Consider the following 18,526-nt stretch of genomic DNA (forward strand, 5'->3'; position numbering starts at 1 on the left):
ATAGTAAGAACAATGTAAAATAAATATAAGGCTCATTATGCCTCATGATTTCCATGCCAAACTTTTCCATAATCAATTAGAATTAAGTAATTAGATATAATAAGCTGTCCCAGTCTACTTTTTCTTGTTTATACTGAGAACAATCTTAGAGATGTTAGACTCAAATGTGGCTCCATTAAGTATTCTTTCAGTCATCCTCAATTTTCTTTATATCTTTTGCCTGTATCTTCTTCAGAGATAATGAATGGCTCTATTTTTACATCCTAGTGTATACAGTGTCATTTCTTTTTGTTGTCTAAGAATTAAGCTCTCTCTGAAAATGAAGAAGATGGTCTTCAGTTTTCAAAGCATAAAAAAAATATATCTAAAACCATTTCCCTGTGGAGAATAAGCTTAGGAATCCTCCGGGCTTATACCAATGGGTTAACAAGGCATAGAGAAATAAAGCCATAGTATGTTCACACCCGAGTTTGGGTAATGGGCGCCCTGAAAATAGGATGGTGCAGAGGCACCCCAAGAATAGTGGGGTGTGGAACCCCAAAGATAGAGAGGGACGGGCAAAGACCCAAGATAGGAATGGGCACAAAGGCTCCCAACACAAAGGTATATGAGATAAACAAGCTTAGGCATGCATGGCAAAAGTGCCCCCCAATTTAGTACTATAGCAGAGAAACTGCTTTCACAGGAGAATAGGGCCAGGTTAGGCAAAACAAGGAAATTGACCTACAGACCTGTGAGCTGCCGGTGAAACGGCCCAGAAGGGAGATGGTTAACAAAAGAAAAGGTATCTTGTTAACCCTGAAGTTATTTTCCCTGTCTGTTCACCTAAGCTAGCTAAGATAAACAGACGCGGTGCCTCCTCTCTGCTGTTAACAACCATCTGCCCATCTGCCCGGCGCCTCGATTTTGTTTCATATTGACCCAAACCCCAAACACTGGGTATTTTCAGAAACCCCCTTTCCTCATGCCCCTAAGTTGATGTTCAGTTTCTTTGTCTCTTTGTACATGTCCATCACATCTGTAAGTCTTCTGATCTTAATAAATATGGGGCAAGTACCCTTATTCCGGGCTCTTGTCTTTTCCCTGACATTAGCCATCTCTCTTATTTTTTAATCCCGTGTCCTGCTCTCTTGCTAAGACAAGAGAGAACTTTAGGCCCAGAGTCTACAACATTTCCTTAGCTGGACTTGTTCATGGTTATATTCTCATCCTGTCTCTTTCTTGGCAATCAATACTTCACAGGACTTTTTTTTTTTCTTTTATAGTTTATTGTCAAGTTGGTTTCTATATAACACCCAGTGTTCATCCCAACAAATGTCCTCCTCAATGCCCATCATCCATTTTCCCCTCTCCCCCACCCCCATCAACCCTCAGTTTGTTCTCAGTGTTTAAGAGTCTCTTATGGTTTGACTCCCTCCCTTTCTGTAACTGTTTTTTACCCCTTCCCCTCACCCATGGTCTTCTATTAAGTTTCTCCTGACACATATGAGTGAAAACATATGGTATCTGTCTTTCTCCGAATGGCTTATTTCACTTGGCATAATACCCTTGAGTTCCATCCACATTGCTACAAGTGGCCAGATTTCATTCTTTCTCATTGCCGTGTAGTATTCCATTGTATATACTAACCACATCCTCTTGATCCATTCGTCAGTTGATGGACACTTAGACTGTTTCCGCGATTTAGCTATTGTTGAGAGTGCTGCTACGAACATTAGGGTACATGTGCCCCTATGCATCAGCACTCCTGTATCCCTTGGGTAAATTCCTAGCAGTGCTATTGCTGGGTCATAGGGGAGTTCTATTGTTAATTTTTTGAGGAACATCCACACTGTTTTCCAGAGGGGCTGCACCAGTTTGCATTCCCACCAACAGTGTAGGAGGGTGCCCATTTCTCCACATCCTTGCCAGCATCTATAGGCTCCTGATTTGTTCATTTTAGCCACTCCGACCAGCGAATACCTCACAGGACTTTAAGCGTCAGTGCTGAGAATAATATTAGAGGTCACAGATATGGAAACATTTCCTTCCCTTACCTCCTCTGCATAATGCTAAAAGAACATGGATGACAAATGGCCCTAATAAGAAGACCAGCCTTGGGGGTATTGTTAAGACTGAAGAAAAAAGTATTTGAGAAATTACTAAACAATCATTGGTGGTGTCCTGGTGGCAGCATCACCAGACTGAGGGGTTTTGCAAGCCAGGAGGTCATGAGGACACAGAATTCTTGAGAGAGGAAGAAGCTCTGAAAGTTAGAAGACTCTAAAAGTGACTGACTGAAATACCCCTCTGTGCCAGCCTTACTGGGTTTAGCCTGTGAAGCAGCCCTTAGTTTGTCTGCCTGGAGTGGAATTTTTTTTTTTTTTTTTTTGACTGGTAGGTTTTCTGCCTAGAGTAGAATTATCTATCAGTTACTTCTTTTTACTTGCCATCTTGATGTTTATTTGTATTGAATTTAAAATCCTCTCTTTAAAAATTCTGTTTTAAATTGTGAAATAATACACATAGAGGAGAGTACATGTAATAACAAAGGTGTTTAGCAAAATAAACTATTAACAGTGTCAAAAAAGGCTAACCACAGAACAGGAGAAGACATTTCAACTAATAAGTAAATATTTTATTGTAACTTAATACATCAATATATTCTCTTTTTAGGGAGAGCCCAAAGTGATATTTTAATTGGTTTTTATAAAGTATTTTCATGTAGTTTCATTAATATTTTACTCCAAGTCTCATGAAGATAAAATACCCTACTGGATATTCATAGAATACTAAAGGGCATTGTTAAATTATGCATTTATTGTAATGCTTAATTTTTTTCCTTGATTTTTTTAAAATTGTGGTAAAATATATAACATATTATTTACCACTGTAACTATTTTAAGCATACAGTTCAGTGGTATTAAATCCATTCATAATGTTGTGCAATCATCACCACCATCCATTTCCACAACTCATTTCATCTGATAAAATCTATACTCATTAAACAATAACTTCCCTTTTCTCCCTCCCCTCCTTAGCCACTGGCAACTACCATTCTGACTTTTGTCTTCATGATTTTGACTATTCTTTTTTTTTTTTTTTAAATGTGTATTTACTTTGAGAGAGAGAGAGAGAATGAGCGGGGAGGAATAGAGACACACACAGAATCTGAAGCAGGCTCTAGGCTCTGAGCTGTCAGCACAGAGTCCCACATGGGGCTGGAACTCAGGAACTATAAGATCATGACCTGAGCTGAAGTCGGAAGCTTAACCAACTGAGCCACCCAACTGCTCCTGATTTTCACTATTCTAAATACCTTACATAAATATTATCTCATTCTTTTTTAAAGTTTATCTATTTATTTTGAGAGAAAGAGCACACATGAGTGAGGCAGGGGCAGAGGGAGAGGGAGACAGAGAATCCCAAGCAGGCTCCCCTCAGCACAGAGCCCAGTGCAGTGCTTGATTCCTGACCATGGGACCATGAGCTGATATCAGAGTCCAACACTTCACTGTTGGAGCCATCCAGGCACCCCTACCTTATTATTAATGTTTCTCATGCCCCATTTAAGAAATATTTTCCATCATCAGATTATGAAGGCATTCTCCTATATTACTTCTAAATTCCTTACTGTTTTATATTTCACATCTGGTTTTGTGAAGCACTGGATTTTTGGTGTGTTGTGATTTAGAGATCCAATTTAAATGTCTTCCATGTGGATACCTAAAATTGTCTTAAAGACATTTATTGAAAAGATCCTCTTTGTCTCACTGCCCTGCACTACCACCTCTGTTTCTAATCTCTCCCTTCTGCTCATCAGTTTACTTATTTCTAACAAGATGAAACTATTTGAGTTAGTATAGCTTTATTTTAAATCTTGATTCCTGGTAAGGCAAGTCCTCCAACCTTGTTTCTCCTTGAATTTTTTTATAAATTTTACAATTAGCTTGTCAAGTTCCATAAAACTGTTAGAACTTTTTTAAATTAATAAGCTTTTTAGTTTTTTAGGTTCACAACAAAATTGAGTAGAAAAAGGACCAAGAGTTCCCATACACCCCTGCTCCCCACACATGCACAGCTTCCCCTAATATCGACATCTCATACCACAATAGTGCATTTGTTATAATCAGTGAATCTACATGGACATATCATTATCATTTGCAGTTCATAGTTTATATTAGTGTTCATTCTTGGTGTTGTACATTTTATGGGTTTTGACAAATGTATAATGACATGTATCCATTATAAGAGTATCATACAAAAGAGTTTCACTGCCCTAAAAATCCTCTGGGCTCAGCATATTCATCCTTCCCTCCCTTCTTCCCCCAACCACTGATCATTTTACTGTCTTGATAGTTTTGCCTTTTTCAGAATGTCATATACTTCTGGAATCATACAGTGTGTAGTCTTTTCAGACTGGCTTCTTTTGCTTAATATGCATTTAAATTTCCTCTATATCTCCATATCTTTTCAAGGCTTTATAGCTCATTTCTTTTTAGCACTGAATAATACTGCATTATCTAAACATACCACAACTTATTTATCCATTCACCTGCTGAAGGCATCTTTGGCTCCCAAATTTTGAAAATTAAGAGTAAAGCTGCTATAAACACCTGTGTGCAGATTTTTGTGCGGACATAATTTTCAATTCATTTGAGTAAATACCAGAAACATGATTGCTGGATCACATGGAAAGAGAACGTTAAGTTTTGTAAGAAACTGTCACAGTGCCTTTTCAAGTGCCATACCATTTTTTCCTCCATTAGGAATAGAGTTTCTGATGCTCCACATCTTTGTCAGCATTTGGTAATGCCAGTGTTCTAGATTTGAGCCATTCTATTACATATGTAGAGACCCTGTTGTTTTAATTTGCAACTCCCTAATGACATATGATGTTGAACACCTTTTCAGATGTTTACTTGCCATCGTATATCTTCTTTGGTGAAATATCTATTAAGGTCTTTGGTTCATCTTTTAGTCACGATGTTTATTTTCCTGTTGTTGAGTTTTAAGAATTCTTTGTATATTTTGGGTAATAGTCCTTTATCAGGTATGTATTTTGCAAATATTTTCTCCCAGTCTGTGTTTTGTCTTATTATTCTTTTAACACTATCTTTCATAGAGCAGAAACTTTTAGTTTCAATGAAATACAGCTTATCAATATTTTTCTTTCATGGATCATATCTTTGGTGTTGTACCTAAAAAGTCGTCAACAGGGGGCGCCTGGGTGGCTTAGTCGGTTAAGCGTCCGACTTTCGCTTAGGTCATGATCTCGTAGTTCGTGGGTTCGAGCCCCGCGTCGGGCTTTGTGCTGACTGCCAGCTCAGAGCCTGGAGCCTGCTTCAGTCTGTGACTCCCTCTCTCTCTGACTCTCCCCTGCTCACGCTGTCTCTCTCTCTCTCTCCTAGAAATAAATAAAACATTGAAAAAAATTAAAAAAAAAAAAGTCGTCAACAGGGGCACCTGGGTGGTTCAGTTGGTTAAGTGTCTGACTTTGGCTCAGGTCATGATCTTGTGGTTGGTGAGTTCAAGCCCTGCATTGGGCTCTGTGCTGACAGCTCAGCGCCTAACAGGTGCTTTGAATTATGTGTTTCCTTTCTTTTTTTCCCTTCCCTTGTTTGTGGTCTGTCTCTCTCTCTCTCTCAAAAATAAATAAGCATTACAAAATAAATTAAAAAAAAAATAAAGTCACCAACATACCTAAGGTCATGTAGGTCTTCTCCTATGTTATCTTCTAGGAGTGTTAGCTTTGCATTTTGCCTTTAGGTATAGACTCATTTTGGATTTAATTTTTGTGAAGAGTGTAAGGTCTGTGTCTAGATCCTTTTTTTTTGGGGGGGGGAATGTGGATGTCCAGTTGTTCCAGTACCATTTGTTGACAACATGATCTTTGCTCCATTGTAATGCCTTTGCTCCTTTGTTGAGCAGTTGACTATATTTGTGTCTATTTCTGGGCTTTCTATTCTGTTCTATTGATCTATATGTCTATTCTATCTCAAATGTCACACTGTCTTAATTATTGTAGCTTTATAGTAGGTCTTGAAGCCAGGTAGTATCAGTCCATCCAATTGTTTTCAATATTGAGTTGGCCATTCTGGGTCTTTGCCTCCCCATGTAAACTTTAGAATCAGTTGCTAAATAACTTGTTGGGATTTTAATTGGTATTGCTTTGACTCTATAAATCAGGATGGGAAGAAATGACATATTGACAAATTGAGTCTTCCCACTGATAAACATGAAATATCTCTTCCCAACTTTAGTTGTTTGATTTCTTTCAACAGTGTTTTGTAGCTTTTCTCATAAAGATACTGTACATATTGTGTTAGATTTATATTTAAGTATTTCATTTTTGTGGGGTGCCATTGTAAGTGGTAGTGTGCTTTGAATTTCAAATTACACTTGTTCATTGCTGGCATATAGAAAATTGATTGACTTTGGTATATTAATCTTATGTCCCGCAACCTTGCTATAATTGCTTATTTGTTTCAGGAATTTTTTAGTTGATTCTTTTGGATTTTTTACATAGATGACATGCCATCTGAGACAAAGACAGTTTTATTTCTTCCTTCACATTCTATACATCTTATATTTCCTAAGTGTATTAGGCTAGGATTTCCAGTACAATACTGAAAAGCAATGATAAAAGGAATATTCTTGCCTTGCTCTCAATCTTAGTGGGAAAGCTTTGAGTTTCTCACCATTAAGTGATGTTCTTTATCAAGTTGAGAAAGTTCCCCTCTATTCCTAGTTTGCTGAGTTTTTATCATGATGCATGTCGGATTTTGTTGGATGATTTGTCTTCTCCAGCTCATTGATGTGATGGATTACATTAATTGGTTTTCAAATGTTGAACCAGTCTTGTGTACCTGGACGTCATAGACTCTGGTTCTCTCCTGTCCAGCAAGAGAGCGGATGCAGGATTAAAACGCAAGCGAAGCTAAAGTCCAGGAGGAGACAAGAGTCCTGAGTAAGGGTCCTTGCTCTGTTTTTATTAGGACCAGGAGGCTTACAAGCGTGATGGACATGCACAATGAGACAATGAAATCGTGAACATTAACTCATGTTTGTGAGGGAAAGGGGGTTTCGAAGATATGTGATGTTAAGAGTTTGGGCCAATACAAAACAAAGTCCTGGCATTGGGCAGATGGTTGTTTATGGTGGGCATGAGGCGCCAAGTCTGTTTATCTTAGCTAGCCTAGGGGATAAGACAGATAGAGCATGCCACCTCAGGGTCAACAAGGCACCTTTCTTTTTCTAATTAGCTCAGCTCTGGGCAACTTCACCCTGTTGAGGTCTATAGCCCTGTTTACCTGTTTACCTATTTTGATCCTTCTTTCCTTTGAAAGCAGCTTTTTGCTATTGTACTAAATTGGGGGACATTACTGCCCTGAATACCTAATCTTGTTTACCTAATCTTTCATCCTGAGGTTTCCTATTCCTATACCTTTGTTCTATACTGGGGATGCTTTGCCTTGTTTACCTAATATTGGATGCTTTCATCCTGTGGCTTCCTATTTCTTTATGCCTTGTTAACCCATCAGTGCAAGCTCAGGAAATTCCTAAGCTTACTCCCCCCACCTGGATAAATCCTACTTGGTCATGGTATACAATTCTTTTTATACATTGTTGGAATTCACTTGCTAGTATTTATCATTCTGAAAATCTGAAATTCTTTTCTTTTTTATTTTTTTGACGTTTATTCATTTTTGAGAGACATAGAGACAGAGCGTGAGTGGGGAAGGGACAGAGAGAGAGGGAGACAGAATCTGATGCAAGCTCCAGGCTCTGAGCTATCAGCACAGAGCCTGACATGGTGCTTGAATTCATGAACCATGAGTTATCTGAACAAGCCCATGAAGTTTTAACTCAATTTCATGGGAACTACCAAATCATCTCTTACTATAGTCTCACCCTTAGTTTCAAAGGCTTATTTCCTTTATCTTAGAGTAATAGCTGTCACTGAAAAACTTGATGCTTTTGCTGAACTAATTCTAAACTGCTTGCTTGAGCTTATGGTTCTGCTTGTGGTATAAACATTACTTCTGGCTGAGAAAACACAACACTGTCCAGCCAGCTGATCAACCTCTATTGAGATTCTGTTATTCTTTTCTCTCACATTACTATTTACCACTGCAAACCCCCAAATTCTGCCACCCTTTTGGCTCTATAAGAACAGGAATCTCATGATAGTCTTAACCCAGTTAGGGAAATTTCTGTATCTCTCTCCCATTGAGAACCTTGGCCTAATATGATTTGTTGACTGATCATATTTCAACCCAAACTGGAAGTTACTAAGCAATATATGTTTAACAATGTGAGCTCTCCTTTAGAAAATAGTTCTCCATCAGGTAAAATCAGCCTAGGTTGCAAAACTTATTGCACCAATGATAGCGTATCAACTATATAAAGACTAGAGAGTAAACATATATACAGATAGCAAGTATATTTTTAGAGTATCATATGGCTTTGGAATGCTGTAGAGACAAAGGGTGTTTCTTACCTCTGCTGGAATTCCCGTCCAAAACGGACAAGTCATAGAACATCAAGGTGCTCCTACTTCCAAGAGGGGTGGCTATTATAAAGATTGAGACCTGTCCAAAAGGAGGGAGAAGAGGTAGAGAAAGAAAAGAGGTAAGGCTACAGGAAATGCTCTAGCAGATTATTTTGCTAATAAGCAAGCAACCTTAACCAGAGCAATAACCACAATCAAACCCTCAAAGGAAAAATTACTGGAGGAATTCAAATAGGCCATTATAAAATATTAATGTTTAGCTTCTTATTTTAAAAGGAGATAACGGGGTGGAGGAGAAATCTGGTTGTTCCCTTAACTTGGGCAGTCTCAGGTACTCCCAAGAAGGCTGATTTGAAGTTTCATAATGAAGTTTCTTTATGAAACTTTACTAATTGTGGCCCAGTGGGATCATGTGTCACATGTCAACAGTATAATAATGAAAAAAAACTGTAAAGGTAAGATATGGTCAGCAATCGAAGACTTTAAAGACCCTTTGATCAGCTTCAGATGGATTTATATCCAGTGTCCACCATCAGTGGGATCTGAATACATTTTAGTTTTTCTATGTCTATTTTTAGGATATACTAAAGCATTTCCTTGCCAAAAACCGAAAAAGCTTACAGTTGCTAAAAAACTGCTTGATTTTATGTTTCCAACTTTTATATCAAACAACCAAGAGAATAAAGTAGAAGAAATGCCCTTTTTTTCTTCTCTCTACTCATGCTTCAAGACTTAGAATAAGTGTTGTCCTACCTTGAAATCTTCATGGACCTCTAAAGTAGAATAAGTCTTTTTTTTTTTTTTTAATGTTTATTAATTCTTGAGAGAGAGACAGAGCTTGAGCAGGGGATGGGCAGAGAGAGAGGGAGACACAGAATCCAAAGCAGGCTCCAGGCTCTGAGCTGTCAGTACAGAACCCAATGCCGAGATCAAACTCACAAACCATGAGATAATGACCTGAGTCAAAGTCAGACGCTTAACTGACTGAGTCACCCAGGCACCCCAGAAGATGAGTTATTTTTATTTTCATTATTATAATTATCATTATTATTTTAATGTTTTACTTATTTCTGAGAGAGAGAGAGATAGCGTGAGCAGGGGAGGGTCAGAGAGAGAGGAAGACACAGAATCTGAAACAGGCTCCAGGCTTTGAGCTGGCTGTCAGCACAGAGCCTGACATGGAGTTTGAACTCTCGAATGGCGAGATCATGACCTGAGCTGAAGTTGGACGCTTAATCGACTGAGCCACCCAGGCACCCCGAAAATGAGTCATTTTTAATGCTGGACTACACTAGCACCTGACAAGACCTCTGAACATGGAGTCAGACTGATGTTATGCTAAAATCTTACTCTATCACCTAACAGATCTTCAGTCTTAGACAAGTTTCTCCTCTACTCTCAGCATTAGCTCGCTCTTCTTATAAAAAAAAGATATAATAGTTTATATCACATTGTACATTATACATGTGAAGTAAGTGAGATTTTCAGTGTAATATAAGTAGCACAGTGAGAGATGGTTGTAATGTACTCAGCAAAATTAATGAAAGATATCGACTTTTAGATCTTAAAAACTTAATAGACTTCAAACAGCATAAATATAAAGAAAAGCAAAATAGCCATATAACTATCAATCTGCTGAAATTCAGAGATAAAGCAGATATTAAAGCAACCAGAGGAAAATGACACATCAGATACAGAAGAACTACTTTAAGATTGTGAACTTTATATCAGAAACACTGGGCACCTTTAAAGTGCTGAAGTAAAAACAAAAACAAAACCAGGATAGGATTTGTATCCAGGAAAACTAACTTCCAAAAAATTAGCTAAAATAAAATACTAAATAAAGAACATTTTAAGATAAACAAAACCTGAGGAAATTCATCATCAGCTGACTTGTACTCAAGAAATCCTAAAAAAACTTCTTCAAGCTGAAGGGAAATGACACCAAGTGGTTACTCAAATTTACAGAAAAAATATTGCCAGAAATGGTGAATATATAAGACTATATATTATTATTTATATATTTTAGTTCTTTAAAAGATATATGAATGGTCAAAGCAAAATTTATAATGCTGTATTATGGAGTTTATCATGTATGTAGTTAGTTATACATGACAAAAATATCAGTATGAATGAGGGGGTGAATAGAATTATATACTATTGCAATATTTCTATATTTATTATGAAGTATTAACTCTAAGTAGTTTGGGATATGTTAAAGTGCATTGTAATCCTAAGTCAAGCATTTAAAAGTTATGCAAGAAATATAATCAACAGAAAAATAAAAAACCAAAATGTTAAAAAAAAACAATCAGAAAATAAAAAACAGAGCTAAAAAGATTAAATATGAGAAAAAATAAAACAAATATTTAAAATGGTAGCTCTAAATCCAACCACATTAGTAATTATGCTAAATGTAAGTGGACAGAACACTATCATTAAAAGACAGAATTATTAGATTGGAGTTTTAAAAGTAAGACTCAAGTACATGCTATCTACAAAAGATTCACTTTAAATAGAAAGACACATATAAGTTGAAACTAAAATGACAGGAAAAGATATGCTATGCATAAAGAAGCTGGGGTTATATCTATATCAGACATAATAAACATCAAGACATCTCTTTTTGTCAGAGATAAAAAGTAACATTTTATAGTGAAAAAGGAGCCAATCATTAGGAAGATATAAAAATTATGTGTGTGAACGTAACAATAAAACTTCAAAATAAATGGGAAAAAGCTGACAAAACTGAAGGGAGAAATAGACAAACCAATAATCGCAGTTAACATTCTTTTTTAAGCAGTTGATAAAATAATTAGAAAAAACAATCAGCAAGAAGCTAGAATTCTGCTGCTAATACTTAGAATCACAAGTGGCTATTGAGTTCTTGAAATGTGATTGGTCTAAATTGAGACGCACTGGGCAGTGTAAAATCCACATTGAATTTCAAAGACCTAGTAGGAAACAAGAATGTAAAATATCTTCTTGATGATTTTATATGGATTACATGTTAAATAATTAGATATTTTGGGTTAGATAAAATATAGTTTAAAAATTAATTCCATCTGGGGTTTTTTCTTGATTTAATGTGGCTACCAGAAAATTTTAAATTACATATATGGCTCACATTACAATTTTTTTGAATGGTATTGATCTAAAATTTGTGTAAGATGCTATCAAACACCTTTACCTAAGTGATATTTATAGATACTCCAGTACATAATGGAAGAATAGATATTCTTTGCAAGTATATATGAAAAGTTCCTCAAGATAGATCAAATTATGGGCTATAAAACAAATTTCAATAAATTTCAAAGAAATCTTACAGAGGAGGTTCTCTAAACACAATGGAATTCAATTAGAAAGCAAAAAGAGTAATACTCAAGTACTTAGAAATTAAACAATGCTCTTCCAAATAACCCATGGTCAAGGACGGAATCACAAAGCAAGTAGAAAATATTTCAAATTGTATAATAATGAAAACATAACAGATCCACATTAGAGGTATGTAGCTAAAGCAATGCTTAGTGGGAAGTTTATGGCTTTAAATGTTTATGTTAGAAAAAAAAGTTTAGAATCAATGATATAAATTTATGCCTTAAAAGACTGGAAAACAAGTAAGCAAATTAAACCAAAATTAAGCAGAAGAAAAAAATAACAATGATTATAGTGGAAATAAATGAGACAGAGCCGGCAAAAAACAGAGAGTTAACCAAACCAAAATTTGGTTCCTTCAAAATATTAATAAATTTGATTAAATTGATTACAAACTAATCAAAAAAGAAAACACAAATCACCCTTATCAGAAATGAAGGAGATTTTCTAAAGATAATAAAACTGTAATAGAATATTCTAAACAACTTTAAACAAATACATTTAGCGACTTATAAGAAACAGACAAGTTCTTGAAAACTTAGAATGAAATAAAAAACCTCAACCATTATATCTATCTGTATCACTGTATCTATTTCTGTATCTCTGTATCTATCTATGTGACTATATATCTATCTACCTAAAATCCCCAGCATAAAAGATTCTCGCATAGTTTCACCAAGAATTTTTTATCAAATGTTTACAGAAGAATTAAAACAAATATTACACAAACTCAGAAAATAGTAAGAATACTTTCCGACTTATTTTAAGAGTACATGCCAACCCTAATACCAAAATCTGATAAAGAGACTGCAAGAAAAGAAAATTAAATGTCATGGTCCTTCTTAAAGAAACTAAAGTCCTTGTTAGCAAACCAAATCTGGCAATACATAAGAAGAGTAATTAATCATGATGAAGTAGAGTTTATTCTAGTACTTTACACATGATTTAAAATTGAAAATCATTTAGGTAATCCACCATAGTAACAGAATGAGAGAAATATATAAATTTCAAGAGCTTGCAGAATCTAACATGCATCCAAGATAAAATTTTTCAGTAATCCAGGTATTTAAGTAACTCCCTCTATCTGACTAAGGACATCAACAAAAAAATTTACAGCTAACATTGTATTTATTGGTGACACTAAACATTTTTTCCTTAAAATCAGAAACAAGGATAGTATGTTGTATGTAAATTGGTACTTGTGAAAGGTATTTCATCCTGTATTTTAATGTAGGTTATAAAGTCTTGGCTGTGTTTGAAACTGGCTTTCCCATCTGGAATGCTCTCTTGCTAGTTTCACTTAAAAGTTGTAGATAAGTAATGAGCATGTTTTAGAAAGTATAGCCATGTTCTGAAACATACTGATAAGGAATTGTATAACTTGTAAGTACAATATATAAACGGTTATGAAATTAGTTTGGTAATTTGAGATGAAACCAACCAGAATATGAATGATACAGCTGCAGACCATATACTGACAGGTGCACTCCAAGTGCTCAGGACAATTTTAGTTGGCATGTAAGCCCAGCTTACCACGCCCCACCCCCTGACAAACTTTTACTCTAAAGTGCACTGAATGGGCCATAAACTGCCACACACCATAAAATGACTCCAATCTTGTGTGAAGATATCCACCAAGTAAAGGGATGTACCAGTCGACAGTGAGCAGCAGCTAATGCAGACAGAAGGATGGCCAATCTCTGGACCAGCAGCCATCCATCCCATTCCCCTGGCTTACAAGCAGGTACTATTTAGTCTCTTGAAAGGAACAAATAAACGAAAGTTGTAGCAGCTTCATGGTGTTTGTGTGAAATTTTCCTGGTTCTGCCTACCTGCCAACCCCAAGCCCAAGTCTTCATATTGAGCTTGTTATTGTTGCTCAGAAAAATGCAACAAGGATATGTTATCTTATCATTTCTACTTGATAATTAGTGGTAGTCCTAGCCAGTGTAACAAAGCAAAAATAAAATAAAGAAAAGGCCCCTCTAGAACAAACAGTTTATCTGCTTCAGGCTCCTGCTACCACACAGGATTCTCTGTAAAAGTCCTGTGTCTGGAGTCAGACTTGTTAGATATCCTTTGGAGATGTTCCTCTCTGGGCTCTGTCACTCTGAGCCCTTTCTTAGGTGTGGGGTACAGAGCTTCATTTCTCTCAACCCCCCAAAATACCTCTCACCCCTCCCTCTGGTCTAATACCCCTTAATAAATTCATGCTTTCAAAAACAAATACCTGGAAGAGAGGCTGACCTCAAGCAAAGGAATACAAAGGCATGGCCACTGAGAGAACAAAACAGAGATTAAAGTCTCAAACAAATTACAGTGCCACATGAACATCAATGCTATGTGGATTTATTTAATATGTTCCTCAAAAAAAGCTATGTTGTTTACTTTTAAGAAGATAAAAGGCTAAAATATGGCTGAAGCCTTGAAAATGTGAAATGTAGAAAGGGGTGGGAGAGGACGTGGTTACTAATTGTGCCTTTGATGGCAGCGGGTTAGAATGCTTTATAAGGACCGGCAAGCTTTAGTGTCCTGAGAAGAGCTGCACACACAGAGACTGATTGAAGTCTGGGCATGGATGCATTTGCTCCTTCCTGTTCCACTTGCTTCTCTTTCTTTGTTGGTTGTATGGGGGGTGAGTTCCTCATTAACTGACAAATTCTAATTTAATAGCTGCAAAGAGTAACCACCCAAGTAGGGCTTAGCTTTGCCAAATCCATTCTGAATGTTAAAACGGCTTTTCTAGGGGCGCCTGGGTGGCTTAGTCGGTTAAGTGTCCGACTTTCGCTTGGGTCATGATCTCGCGGTTCGTGGGTTCGGGCCCCGCGTCGGGCTCTGTGCTGACTGGCAGCTCAGAGCCTGGAGCCTGTTTCGGTCTGTGCCTCCCTCTCTCTCTGACCCTCCCCTGCTCACGCTGTCTCTCTCTCTCCCCTAAAAATAAATAAAAACACTAAAAAAAAATTAAAAAACAAAACAAAACAAAAAAAAAAAAACGGCTTTTCTAATTTTTAAAGAATGAAATAAGTCCCTGTAGGCTGTTTGCTGTAATTTGAGACTGGCAAAACATGTGGAATGTTTTAGGGGTCATGGCTGTGAGCATCACATCTTAGCTACTTGATCGTCCCAAGTCAATGCCAAGAAAAGCTGTGGGTTTGGCTTCTCCAGTTCTCTACATGGCTCCATTCCTAAACACATCCTCTCCTATTCTGCATAGTTCTCTTTCCCACCATGTCCTTCACTCTCACATACATGGCCTTCTCTCCCCAGGATCTATGCTTCTCCACCTGTTCCCCAGGTCATCTGCCCCTCCCGAATCCTCCGGTTTGCACCAATCTCCTCCCATTGCTAAGGGTCTGCCATGGGCTTGGGATCCCCTGTCCTTCATTCCCTAACTCTTCTGTCAGTACTTCCTGGTTCTTTATTGCACTAGATTCTAAAATTAAAACAAAGACGTTTTACAAAGTGACCTCAGTGGAGGTATTTTTTATTATGTTATATGTTATTTCAAACTTAAGGAATTAGAGCCAGAGAGTCTGGATTAGCATTTTCACACAGGTAAAGAACAAGTTAATTCTTTATCACTTACATCTCTGAGGATTTTTCGGAGTTTTATTTAAAGAAAAAGAGTTCTCTGCTCAGATGTCCTTTGAGCTTGTGTTCATGCTATCTAAAATAAAAACAATCAGATAAGTGATCTGTTCCAATATGTGAACATGTACTTTATTAAAACTCCTAAAAGCATGAAAATTAAATGTGATTATGTATACACATTTTTATGTTGGTTTTTTGTAAGAGTACAATTAACTGAACTTGAGATTGTTATGCCTTCTAGAATTTTGGTCAGAGTATCTTAAAAAACAACTTAAACTCAATATGCTTTTAAATGCGTTCTGTTGTTTATAAGGTGAAGAAACACCTTTCCCTCATAGTTGTTCAATACCATAGTTGCAAAGACTTGCTCTCATGTATAGTGCATGAATTGTTTTAATCATATGTATATATATACATATATATATAATACACATATATGATTTTGTACCCTGTGACTTTGCTGAATTCATGTATCAGCTTTAGTAATTTTTTGGTGGAGTCTTTCAGGTTTTCCATGTAGAGTATTATGTCATCTGTTAAGAGTGAAAGTTTGGCTTCTTCCTTGCCAATTTGGATGCCTTTTCTTTCTTTTTGTTGTCTGATTGCTGAGGCTAGGAATTCCACTACTGACTTTAAAATATATCTTACAGCGGTGTTAATGATAGCCATCTTGTATTTTTATGACCTTACAACCTTAGTACTTGTAACTGGAAGTTTGTACCTTGAACCACCTTCATCCAATTCCCAATCCCACTACCCCCTGCCCTTGATAACCACAAATCTGATGTTTTCTTCTGAGTTTTTTTTTAAGATAAAAAGATTCCACATACAAGTGAGATCATACAGTATTTGTTTTTCTCTGATTACTCTTAGCATAATGCCATCAAGGCCCATCCTTATTGTTGCAAATGGAAGGATTTTTTTTTTAATGGCTGAATAATATTCATTATATACATATACCCATTTCCTTTACCCATTCATTTATTGATAGATACTTTGGTTGTTTCCATGTATTGACTATTTTAAGTAATGGTGCTGTAAACATTGGGATGTAGAATCTCTCTTCAACAATGTTTTCATTTCCTTCAGTTATATTCCCAGAAGTGGAATTGCTGGATCATATGATAGCTCAATTTTTAATTTTTTTGAGGAAACTCCATACTGTTTTCCATAGTGACTGTACAAATTTACATTCCCACCAACACTGCTCTGGACATCCTTGCCAGCATGTTATTATCTCTTGCCTTTCTGATGATAGCTTTTATCTTTTCTTTTTTTTCTTTTTTTTTCAGATGTCAGCACAGAGCCTGATGTGGGACTTGAACTCACGAATTGCAAAATCATGACCTGAGCCAAAGTCGGCATTTAACCACTGAGTCACCCAGGTGTCCCCTGATGATATTTATTCTAACAGGCATGAGGAGACAACTCACTGTGGTTTTGATTTGCATTTCCTAATGATCAGTGATGTTGAGCACCTTTTCATGTATGTTTGGCGTTCACAGATCTTGTTTGGCAAATATCTATTCAGGCCATTGACCCATTTTAAAAATTGGACTATTTGTTTTGCTACTGGGTTGAAGGACTTTTTATATATTTTGGATATTAATCCCTTCGCAGGCATATGGTTTGCAAATATTTTTCTCCATTCCATAGGTTGCCTTTTCATTGTGTTGATGATTGCCTTTGTTGTGCAGAAACCACTGATTTGTTGCTTGCACTTTAGGTATCATATCCAAAAATCATTGCCTTGACCTAGGTCAAGGAGGTTTTTCCTGTTTTCTTCTAGTTTTATGGTTTCTAGTCTTACATTTAAGTCTTTAATCCCTTTTGAGTTAATTTTTTGTGAGCAGTATAAGATAGGATTAGTTTCATTCTTTTACATGTGAATATCCAATTTTCCCAGCACCATTTATTAAAGACTGTTTTTTTCCCCATTGAGTGCTCCTGGTTCCCTTGTCGAATCCAGTCGGCTGTATATGCATGGGCATATTTCTATGCTCTCGATCCTGTTCTATTGGCTTATGTATCTATTTTATGCCAGTACTATTCTGCTTTATTACTATTGCTTTATAATATAGCTTGAAATGAGTAAGTATGATGCCTCCCACTTTTCTTTCCCTCAGGATTGCTTTGGCTATTCTGGGTGTTTGGTGGTTCCATGTACATTTTAGGATTATTTTTTCTATTTCTATAAAAAAAAGCCATTGGAATTTTGATACAGATTGCATTGAATCTATAGTTGGTTTTGAATAGTATGGACATTTTAACATTAATTCTTCCTGTCCATGAACATGGAACATCTTTCCATTTGTGTCTTGATTTTTTTCATCAATGTCTTGCGGTTTTCAGTGTAGAGATCTTTTCTCTTTGGTTAAATTTATTTGTAAGTATTTTATTGTTTATGACACTATTGTAAATGAGATTGTAACAATTTCTTTTTCAGATAATTTAACATAAACACTGACTTTTTTGTATGTTGACTTTGTATCCTAATACTTTACTGAATTTGTTAATTAGATCTAACAGCTTTTTGGGGGAGTCTTTAGGATTTTTCTATGTATAAAATTATGCCATCTGAAAATAAAGACAATTTTGCTTTTTCTGTAAATGACTGCATTTCTAATAGAGGAATGTCAGACTCCCTAACAGTGATGGGAGAGAGTTTTGTTGAGGGACGTTTCCAAGTCCTATTCTATATTCCATCCTATGGGAAGGTAGTTTCTTGTATTGTACTAAGTTGGAAGCCCTGGATTCAGACAGATTTTTACCAAATTAGTATTGTAAGTAAGAAAATGGCCTAATAAAAGTACCATTCCCTGTCAGTGGCTCTTAGACCCTCTAAGAACTCCAGTATCTTTGAACCAGAGAACAAGAAGGCAATAAATAAGATGTGGGTCTTAGTGACAAAGTGTCATGGGGGACAGGTCTGAACAAAACTACTAATTCCTCAAACCTGAAGAAGAGCAAGACAAACATAGGATTTATTTAACCTCAGGGAAAAGAGTAGAACAAGCATGAGTACAGACAAAGAGAATTTAATAAATACAATGAAAAAATAATTTA

The sequence above is a fragment of the Hyaena hyaena genome, unplaced genomic scaffold (genome assembly GCF_003009895.1).
Source record: "Hyaena hyaena isolate Hyena2069 unplaced genomic scaffold, ASM300989v1 scaffold_731, whole genome shotgun sequence".
Classification (NCBI taxonomy): Eukaryota; Metazoa; Chordata; class Mammalia; order Carnivora; family Hyaenidae; genus Hyaena; species Hyaena hyaena.